The 11,606-nt window shown below is 40.5% G+C and overlaps 1 pseudogene; it reads right to left on the minus strand.

Annotated features, from left to right (window-relative positions):
- Window positions 1-3,730: 3,730 nt before the first annotated feature.
- Window positions 3,731-4,194, minus strand: LOC111591358 (uncharacterized; annotated as a pseudogene).
- Window positions 4,195-11,606: the final 7,412 nt, after the last annotated feature.

An 11,606-nucleotide genomic window follows, 5' to 3' on the forward strand; every position in this document is an offset into this window, starting at 1 on the left:
ATCAGAGAAAGCGGTCCAACTGGAGGAAGAACATTATTCTTTCTCCGTTACTTTTCTTTATTTTTCTTTCTTCTACCAAGACACTTGGTTCTTTTTTTCCTTAACATTTTTTAATTTTTATCCCAACTGTTTCATTATTATAACTTTTCATTAATAATTATCTCTGCTTTTTAAATTCACTAGTAAAGACTTTTCTCTTCTTCCGTCACTAACCTATTGTAAACTGCTGGTTTTTGAACTTTATATTCTGGTTTGTTCTTATAATCTTTTTTATTTCAGAAAAATGTACCATGAGTATTTTTGTCCAAAATTTGTGGCATTTTTATGGTGATGGTAGAACAAATTTTCTCATTGTGCTGGAATAAATTTATCCTAAAATACATTATTTTGGCTATGAAGCTTAGAAATTTTCTTATGAGGCTACAATGGATCCTGTAACACTCCGTCCACTTTCGGACCGGCGCTACTTACTCCTAACAGCTCTTTAAGATCACATATTGTCTCCACAGACCAACAAGGGTATTTTGGACGTAATTTGTCCTCACTCATCCACACCCAAGAAAACTTCTCGTTCGGTCACTTATTCCAAATTGTTCCAAGTCAAGCACGCTTAATTTGGAGGTTCTTTCGATATAGGCTTCCGAAAAATAAGATGCACCACATTGATATGAGTACTCTATTAATTCTATCAAGCCTTGGGTCAGGATATCACCATCCCCTGGGGCCAGGATATCACAATCCACCCCCCCTCCTTAGAAGACCGACGTGCTCACGGTCATGAGCGGCTCGAACACTCACATCAGTAAATTATGGAATTAAACTTAATCTGTCATTTGCATTGCATTGTGAGATTTATTATTAATTGTGATCATTTATTTAATTGGGTTGGTATACACTTATACTTAGTAAATGCTAATAAAACTTTGACCAACTTTAAAAGCAATGCTCAGCTTTAACCATCTTCGTTGGTAGGACTTACACTTCACATGAGCCCCCACCATAAGTGAGATCATGCACATTATTCCTCACAACTTGTTGAGCGATGAACGTATGTGAGCTCATCCTTGATGTACTCACACCCCCCCCCCCACACAGGTCAAGGATACATACCGCCAAGATGAGGAGCATGAAAGATGTTGCAATGAGTTCGTGAGAAGTCTAGGTCGTCGTCTCCCAGTCAACTATGGTTGCTGAGGATCGTTGTCTTCATATGATGTAATTATTTAGCTATTTTGTATAGAACTCCTATTATATAGTAAAGATGTGACGTTCGTTTTTGTACCATGATTCATCATATGTGTGAGACTTGACCCTAGCACACATTTGATTCGCGCCCTGGTTTGCCCTTAAATTCGGGTGTGATAGATCCCTAGTGAAGCTAGAAGATTTTCTTCATGAGGCTAGAACATGTTTTATACTTTTCTCCATAAGAACACTCTGTTTTTAAGGTAGCACATCTTCCCGCAAGATAGAACATTTTCTTAATTCTATATTTATCTCTTATTATAAGATACACAAATCCAAAAATATCCTAATTACTAAGAGTCATTAGCATTCGGCTTTAAGAAGTCAACTATGAGAAAACATAATGATAGTCACCCATAGAGGATGAATAGATGACACCAGAAATTTCACAACTTAAAACAAACTGGATCTCAAGTTAAGTGTTAGATCAAAGTCTAGATCCAGAAGATTAGAATAGGGAGAGAAGTTCTTGCACTTAATGCTCTTTTGTCACACCCGGATTTAAGGGCAAATCCGGGTGCGTCTCAAATGTGTGCTAGGATCATGTCTCACACATATGATAACTCATGGTATATAGAAATCAATGTCACACCTTTATTATGTAATAGAGGTTTTGTACAAAATAGCTAAATAAATACATCATATGATGGCAACGATCCTCCACAACCATAGTTGACTGGGAGACAACAACCTAGACCTCTCCAAACTCATCATACTATCCTTCATGCTCCTCACCTTGAGGTATCTGTTATTGGCCTGGTGTGATTATAGCAAGGGTGAGCTCACTTACGATGGGGGCTCATTTAAGTGTAAGGCTTACCAAGGAAAATTGGTTAAGGCGGAGCATTGATTTTAATAAGTTGATCAAAATTTTATTAGCAATTACTAAGTATAAGTGTATACCAACCTAATTAAATAGTTGATCACAATTATAATAAACCACACAATGCAATACATATGACAAATTAAATTTAATTCCATAAGTTACTCATGTGAGGGTCCGAGCCGCTCATGACCGTGAGCACGGCTGATATACTACTTTTACACTCTACAGAGGTTGCACATTTTTACCCATAAGTCGTGATACCCATCTGCCACGGGGTTGTACGGACCTCATACACCTCTACCGAGGAGGCAAGGAGGGGTAGCACTATGAGGCCTTTCCAAAGTTCCACTAGCATGGTAGAACCTGCTATGGTTTCCGAGCAGAAGGCGGCGATACAGGAATCCCTCGTCCGAAAAGCTATCACAGACAGATCGACTCAAGGACCTCCCTATACCGGCTGCTTTTCCACCCCACTTGCCCTTTTTGGGAAACAATTAACACACACTAGTTTTTCTAATTATTTAGCCAAGGGCGTCCCATTCCATCCTTATGGTAGCACTATTTTCTTGGGTGGTCGCTCCATGTTCCAATTAACAAAACAATCTTATCATGAATAATAATTAAACCAACAATAATAATAAAGCATGACCATAATTCAGATATATATCAATCCCAAAACTAGGTAGAGCAATAGAAAGACTACCTAATGATTCATTTGTTTGCAAGGTGTAGTTTGAAAAAAAACTAGGTAACCTATTAGGTCCCATCAAGTTTAACCTAAGTATGCCATGGTGATTATCATGAATATTATTAGCTAAAGAAAGCGATCAAGGGCACAACTTGCCTGTTACTTACAGAAAGTCGCCTAGAGGGGGGTGGAGGCGAAACCTGAAAATTATAACTTTACACCCCAACTAGATCCCTTGATTAGTGGTTAGAACAAGATGCACAATTATCGGAGTATAAAAACTAAGTCCTTTGCCTGTAAAGAGTGTTGCTTTCAAATAATGTGGAATTGATAAATCAATACGACTAATAGGTTTATGGAGAATAAAGCAAGAGGGCTTAGATAAGTAGAGCAATAACACAAGTTCTTTCTTGCAAGGCGTTGCTTCACTAAATGAGAATTTAACTTGAAGCAACACCAAATAATATTAGCAAAGAATAATGCAAGAGAACTTAGAATGAGGGAAAACAAACAAATCACAAGCAATAAACACAAGAGACACGGGTGATTTGTTTTACCGAGGTTCGGCCCTCGAAGGCCTAGTCCTCGTTGAGGAGTCCACTAACGACGGGTCTTTTTCAACCCTTTCCCTCTCTCCACCGATCACCAAGACCGGTGAGCTCTTTTTCTTCTCAAGGATCACTTAAGACCCTGCAAGGATCACCACACACTTAGGTGTCTCTTGCTAGCTTTACAAGCCTCCAAAACTTTGGAGGAAGTTCAATGGGAGTCAAAACTCCACGCGCGAATGGTTACAAGATGTAGCACACACTTTCTCTCAATGATTCTCACAAGGCACTAGTGCTAAACTCACACGAGAAGCTCTCTTTTGCTTGCTCTCTCTTTTGTGGCACTTGTGTTGGTTGTAGTGGTCTAAATCTTGTGTATCGGATGGATCAATGAATAGAGGTGGTTAGGAGGGCTTGGATATGTCAACTATATGACTTGGAATGTTGCTTGAGCTCCCACACCTTGAAGTGACCGGTTGGGGTGATATTTATAGCCACCAACCAAATTGTAGCTGTTGGAGAAGGCTGCTGGCGATGGGCGCACCGGACAGTCCGGTGCGCCGCCGGACAGTGTCCGGTGCGCCGCCATGTCATCCTGTCGTTAGGACTTGGAGCTAGTCGACCGTTGAAGGCTTTGTCCTCATGCGGCACCGGACAGTCTGGTGCCCCTCTGACCTTCTGCTTTGACTTTTGCCGCGTTACTGTGCTGCACTGTTCATCCGTTAGAGTCGACCGTTGCGCGCAGATAGTCGTTGCTCCGCTGGTGCACCGGACAGTCCGGTGGTACACTGGATAGTCTGGTGAATTATAGAGGAGCTGCGCCTGGGAAACCCGAAGCTAAGGAGTTTGGAGTGTACGGACCCTGGTGCACCGGACACTGTCCGGTGCGCCAGACCAGGGAACACTTCGGTTTCCTTTTTGCTTCTTTCTTTTGAACCCTGACTTGTTCTTTTTATTGGTTTGTGTTGAACCTTTGGCACCTGTAGAATGTATAATCTAGAGCAAACTAGTTAGTCCAATTATTTGTGTTGGACATTTAACCACCAAAATCATTTAGGAAAAGTTTTACCCTATTTCCCTTTCAATCTCCCCCTTTTTGGTGATTGATGCCAACACAAACTAAAGCAAATATATAAGTACATAATTGAACTAGTTTGCATAAGGTAAGTGCAAAGGTTGCTTGGAATTAAACCAATTTAAACTTCTATAAGATATGCATGGATTGATTTCTTTCTTTTAACATTTTGGACCACGCTTGCACCACTAGTTTTGTTTTTGCAAATTCTTTTCAAGGTCTTTTTTGCAATTAGTCAAAGGTATATGAATAAGATTTCGAGAAGCATTTTCAAGATTTGAAATTCCCCCTGTTTCAAATGCGTTTTCCTTTGACTAAACAAAACTCCCTTAATGAAATTCTCTTCTTAGTGTTCAAGAGGGTTTTACAAATTGAAAGAAGATCAAATATTTTAGATACTAATTTTGAAAAACTCCTCCTTAGAATATAGATACCAAAAGAGATAGAATTTCTTAGAGGAATACTAATTTCAAAGATACCAATTGAAAACAACTTTGTTTCGATTTTTTTTTTGAAATTGGCGTGGTGGTGCGGTCCTGTTGCTTTGGGCTAATACTCTCTCCCCTTTGGCATTAATCGCCAAAAACGGAGTCTTTAGAGCCCTTTGTACTTTCTCCCCCATTGGTACAAGTAAATATGAGTGAAAGATTATACCAATTTTGAGAGATGGCGGAATACCGACAAAAGGATAGATAATACCGATCGTGTAGAGTGGAAGCGATGTCTTTGCCGAATACTCCATTTCCCTTTCAGTCTAAGACTTGATACACAAGATACTCATGGAAACATATTAGTCTTAGCCTTGGCACAAGAGAGATAGGAAATATGCAAATGTACCAAAGGAAAGAGACATGGTTAAAAGGATATGTCAATTAAGCTTAGACAGTTCTATGTAATATAGATTGCTCCCCCTAAATATGTGCCTTGAGAGGAATACAGATTTTGGCCTTAAATGTCAAGTGCACATATTGAGAACATATCTATATCATAGAAAATGTGAAGTGCAATGTGTCATAATAAAAGTGTGATGCTCACGACAGACTATGCACTTATGAAAGCATGTTGGAAACATTTTAAGCAATTACCCTTATGGATTTCAAAAAGACTTAAGGACCCTCCACCTTTGAAACAAAGGTAGCTTATCCTCGTTACAAGGTTAAGCTTTAAGCTCTTTGACAATAAAATCACTTCACCTAGTTTTAACAAAAATGCATTAATGCAGGAATAAAATTTTTGAGAGGTTAAACTAGGTATGAAGCAGGGATATGCATAGACATGCTTTCTCTTCCTTTTATAAAGGATATGCAAGGAATGTATAAGAGGAAGATTTAGGTACATGTGTAAGTAAGAGAAAGTAGTTTACCCTTTTGTACCTCCATATAGATGCTCTCTTCATTGTGCTTTGTCCTTAGTCTTAGTTATTTAAGACCTATATTTAAGACAAAGTATGGAAATATTTTGCACAAGAGAGAGTTCTACAACTAGTGATCCTTTTCTAAGTCAATGTTATCATATATCAAGTGGATCACAAATTGCATAAATGTATCATGAATTCTCCTTTCAACTTAGTGCATATCAAGAGAGATATTGATTGAAAGTATATGAGGCACTAAGAAACATAAGTGTTAATTGAAGTTATTCAATGATCAAACAAATAACAGATGCAATCAAAAGAACAACATATGCATTAAATAAGCTTAAAATAGGAGAATCTAGTAAATATGCTACTTTAACAATGAAAGCAACAATCCTTGATAAAAGTGACATTATTTTTACCAAGTTGGATTGATTTGTAATAGCATACTTCATGAGAAACTTATTCTCATAATTGAGACTATATGAGATTACTAAGATAAAGTGTTAGTCTCAATATAATCAAGATATAAAAATAGGCTCCCCCTAAAGATATGCATCAAGTATTTGAATGAATTGGTTAGATGCACTCACTTTTAAAGACAAATAGGGAGAAGCATTATACATCTTGATCAAGGCTTATAAAATTTGCAATAAACAACTTATGCCTGGTATACTCACAATGAAAAAGATTTAGAATGCTTACAACCACACCATTGATTGTTTTGAAGATCTTACTGTCCCAGTAGGTGTTGTTGTTCTTGATGTCTTCCTCTTTCATTTGAGTGTCCTCCCTTTGTAGTTGTCTCTTTTGTAGGATTATGGGGAGGCTACGCTAGCGCAAAACAAAAATTTCAACACCATAATACCAAGAACTACTGCGGTTATACGTCATGGAATTACCACTAGACGCGCAGAGCAGCGGAAGATGTCTCGATGTAGACGAACGCGTCGAGCAGTGTCGTGCAGTCGTCGGCGTCCTTCACGTCCTCGCACGGTTCGTCCTAGTGCTCCATATGCAGCACCTCCGAGGTATCCACACGTACAGGGAGGAAGCGCCGCGTACCGAACTGCTAGGTTCGCGACGGCGGCTTGGCGAGGGCGAGAGGTGAGCGGCGGCTACTCGTTTGCTGGTGGCAAATTAGGTTAAGCCTAACCGCGCCCCCGCCCCTCATTATATAGGCGTTATGGTGGGCTTCTGACACCGAGGCCCATCATTAACCCTAAAGCCCAGTCTAATTTCGGATCTAATCCTAGTTAGGCTTCCTTCCCCTTAAGTGTGTGACCCTATAGGTTCACGTACAAATAGACATAGCCCGAGTACTCTTACTTGGCCCAATAATTGACAGCGGCCTCTAGCAAGACATGTCAACTCCTATGCGCACGTAAAGATCATATCAGACGAACCATTGCAACATTACGTACATGTTGTTCCCTTTGTCTCACGATATTTGGTCTGGCTCTAAGCTGACCTCTCTTTCTCGATACTGTGAATTGGAATCCTTTCAATGGTTAACTCTTAACCCTAGCACGGCCATGCATTTCTTGATCCAATCACTCGAGGGGCCCAGAGATATCTCTCTCACAAAGAGAGGGACAAATTCCATCTTGACTGACCATGCCTCACAGCATGCTTCCTGACAAACCCAAAACTACCTTTATAACTACCCAGTTATGGAATAGCGTTTGATAGTCCCTAAGTAAGTCAATTCACATCTTGAGAACATGCGACAATCTCAGGTCTAAGGATACAGTATTCATGTTGCAAAAAGAGAACTATATTACAATATCTTACGTTGGGTCGGTCCAGCCTCATGTCATACATGCGCCCACATTATTAGTTTAACATCTCCATGTTCATGACTTGTGAAATGTAGTCATCAACTAATACATGTGCTAGTCATCGACTCTGACTAGGGACATCATTTATAATAACCATATAAGTAAAGAATCTCACAAACAATTCACATAATTGCTAATCAATACAAGGTGCCTTCCATGGATATTCAATTAAGCAATATATATATCATGGATACAAAGAAATATGCTCATCTCTATGATTATCTCTAGGGCATATTTCTAACAGTCTCCCACTTGCACTAGAGTTAATCTAGAAGATATCTAATACCCATAGATCTCATGTGTGCCTCATGCTTAGTTTGTGGAAGAGGTTTTGTCAAAGGATCAGCAACATTCAAATCCGTATGTATTTTGCAAATCTTTATCTCACCCCGCCTAATGAATTCCCGTATGAGGTGAAACTTCCGCAGTACGTGTTTGTTTTTCTGGTGGTTCCTTGGCTCCTTAGCTTGCGCAATAGCCCCATTGTTGTCATAGTAGAGGTTCAATGGACTAGAAGCATTAGGAAACACACCAAGCTCGATGAGGAACTTCCTTATCCAAACACCTTCCTTCGCAGATTCAGAAGCTGCAATGTACTCGGCTTCTGTTGTAGAATCAGTCACAGTCTCCTGTTTGGAACTCTTCCAACTAACAGCACCACCATTTATTGTGAACACAAAACCTGATTGCGATTTTAACTCGTCTGGGTCAGTTTGGAAGCTAGCTATGGTGTAACCAGTTACAACGAGCTCCTCCTTACCCCCATATACCAGGAACATATCTTTAGTCCTTCTTAAGTACTTAAGAATGCCTTTTACCGCTGTTCAGTGATCCTCACCTGGATCAGCCTGGTACCTACTCGTAGCACTTATAGCGTATGAAACATCTGGGCGTGTACTTATCATGGCATACATGATTGATCCAATTGCTGAGGCGTATGGTACCTTACTCATGCGCTCCCGCTCATTAGCCGTCGCAGGACATTGCATCTGGCTAAGGTGTTTACCATGTGACATAGGTATGAACCCTTTCTTGGACTGTTCCATGTTGAACCGTTTCAAAACCTTGTCAATGTACGTATCTTGACTTAATCCTATAAGCCTCTTCGACCTATCTCTATAGATCCTTATGCCCAAAATATATGCTGCTTCCCCTAAGTCCTTCATAGAAAAACTCTTTTTCAGTGAAGCCTTGACGGACTCCAGCATAAGAATGTCATTCCCAATCAATAATATGTCATCCACATACAAGATCAGAAATACAACAGCGCTCCCACTTTCCTTCTTGTAAACACAAGCTTCTTCTTCATTCTGATGAAAACCAAGCCCTTTGATCACTTCATCAAAACGAATGTTCCAACTCCGAGATGCTTGCTTCAACCCATAAATGGATTTCTGAAGTTTGCATATCTTTCCAGCATTGATCGGATCGACAAAACCCTCGGGTTGTATCATATACACGTCCTCATCTAGGTTTCCATTAAGGAAAGCTGTTTTGACATCCATCTGCCAAATCTCATAATCGAAATATGCGGCAATAGCTAAAATGATCCGAATAGATTTAAGCATCGCTACTGGCGAGAATGTCTCGTCATAGTCAACTCCTTGAACTTGTCGAAAACCCTTTGCAACAAGTCGAGCCTTATAGATGTGAACATTTCCATCCATGTCTTTCTTCTTCTTATAGATCCATTTGCATTCTATATGTCTAACACCATCAGGCGGGTCAACCAAGTTCCAAACTTGATTTTCTCCCATGGAATCTATCTCGGATCTCATGGCGACATGCCATTTCTCGGAATCTGGGTCCATCATCGCTTCTGAATATGTTGCAGGTTCGTCGTTGTCTAACAACAACACTTCCCCATTGCCCAACAATAGCACTTCTCCTCGTGCCTCGCAAAGCCTTGCTGACCTTCGTGGTTGTGGTGGTGATTCTCTTGCCATAGACGTCTCAACTTGTTCTGCTACATTAGCATCACTTGTTGAATCTTGTCCCACTGGCTCATCCTGAACTTCTTCAAGATACACCTTTTGTTTACTTTTATCTCTTTTGAGAAACTCTTTCTCTAAGAACACACCGTTCCGGGTGACAAACACTTTGCCCTCTGACCGGTGGTAAAAGTAATATCCTAAAGTTTCCTTTGGATATCCCACGAACATGCACTTGTCCGATTTTGGAGTGAGTTTATCTGACTGAAGTCGCTTGACGTAAACCTCACAACCCCAAATCTTCAGAAAAGACAAACTGGGAGTCTTCCCAGTCCACATCTCATATGGTGTCTTAACTACGGACTTAGACAGTACCCTATTTAGTGTGAAAGCTGTTGTTTCTAGAGCGTATCCCCAAAACGACAAAGGTAGGTCCGACTGGCTCATCATTGATCGAACCATATCCAATAAAGTCCGATTACGTCGCTCAGACACGCCATTCCTCTAAGGCGTTCCAGGCGGCGTAAGCTGTGGAACAATTCCACAACTCTTTAGATGATTGCTAAACTCATGACTCAAATATTCACCTCCACGATCTGATCGCAGTGCTTTAATTTTCTTGCCACGCTGATTTTCTACTTCATTCTGAAACTCTTTGAACTTTTCTAAGGATTCAGACTTGTGTTTCATTAAGTAGACATACCCATATCTACTAAAATCATCAGTGAAGGTTATGAAGTATTGGAATCCTCCCCTAGCTGTCGTACTCATTGGTCCGCACACATCAGTATGTATGAGTTCCAATAAATCTAACGTCCTCTCCGGTAAACCCGTGAAGGGCGCCTTGGTCATCTTACCAAGTAAGCAAGCTTCACATGTCTCGTATGATTCAAAATCAAACGAAGTTAAAAGCCCATCAGAATGAAGCTTCTTCATGCGATTCTCACTTATATGACCCAAACGACAGTGCCACATGTAGGTAGGACTTAAATCATTAGGTCGAGGCCTTTTAGCACTAATATTACAGATAGGTGCATCATCAAGATTTAAAATGAATAACCCATTCATAATGGATGCAAAAGCCACAAACATGCCATTCTTAGAGATCACACAACCATTGTTTTCACTCACAAATGAATAACCATCCTTCATCAAACATGAAGGAGACATAATGTTTCGACTCATACTAAAAACTAGATAACAATTATTTAACTCCAAAATAAATCCTGATGGGAGGTGGAGTTGCATCGTCCCGACGGTCAACGCAGCAACTCTTGCATTATTGCCTACCCGGAAATCAACTTCTCCTCTTTTCACGCTTCTACTTCTTATCATTCCCTGCATCGAATTGCAAATATGGGCAACCGATCCGGTATCAAATACCCAAGAATTAATATAAGAATCAGCAAGAAAAATTTTTGTAATGTGAATAGCAAGTGTACCTGCTGCGGCTGTACCCTTACCGCCGCGATCCTTAATAGAGGCCAAGTACTGCTTGCAATTCCTTTTCCAGTGACCAAGTTCTTTGCAATAAAAGCATTCTGCATCTGCAGCTGGTCCAGCCTTGGGCTTTTGATTTGGCTTGGATACTGTATCCTTTGCCTTGCCCTTCTTCTTTTGAGATTTACCCTTCTTCTTAAAGTTGGGTTTATTTTGGACCGCCATCACATGGCCGCTGCTGCCAGCGCTTTTCTTTATGTCCCCCTCTGCAGTTTTCAGCATGCCACATAGTTCATTGAGGCCCCTCTCCGCCCCATGCATATGGTAGTTCGTGATGAAGTTTCCATAGCTGGGCGGAAGAGATGCCAAAATGAAGTCAGTGGCCAACTCTTGGCTTATTGGGAAGCCAAGCTTCTCCAACCTCTGACTGTAACCAACCATTTTGATTACGTGTGGCCCAACTGTTGCGCCTTCTGCTAGCTTGCATTCCAGAAAGGCTTTGGACACATTGAACCTTTTAGTCCTAGCCTGAGTCTGGAACATATCCTTGAGCGCCACGATCATATCGTGCACCTCATGGTTTGTCTCAAACTGCATCTGCAGCTCAGGCTCCATGCAAGCAAGCATTAGGCAACTCACTTCAAGATTAGTATCCATT

The sequence above is a fragment of the Zea mays genome, chromosome 4, assembly GCF_902167145.1.
Source record: "Zea mays cultivar B73 chromosome 4, Zm-B73-REFERENCE-NAM-5.0, whole genome shotgun sequence".
NCBI lineage: Eukaryota > Viridiplantae > Streptophyta > Magnoliopsida > Poales > Poaceae > Zea > Zea mays.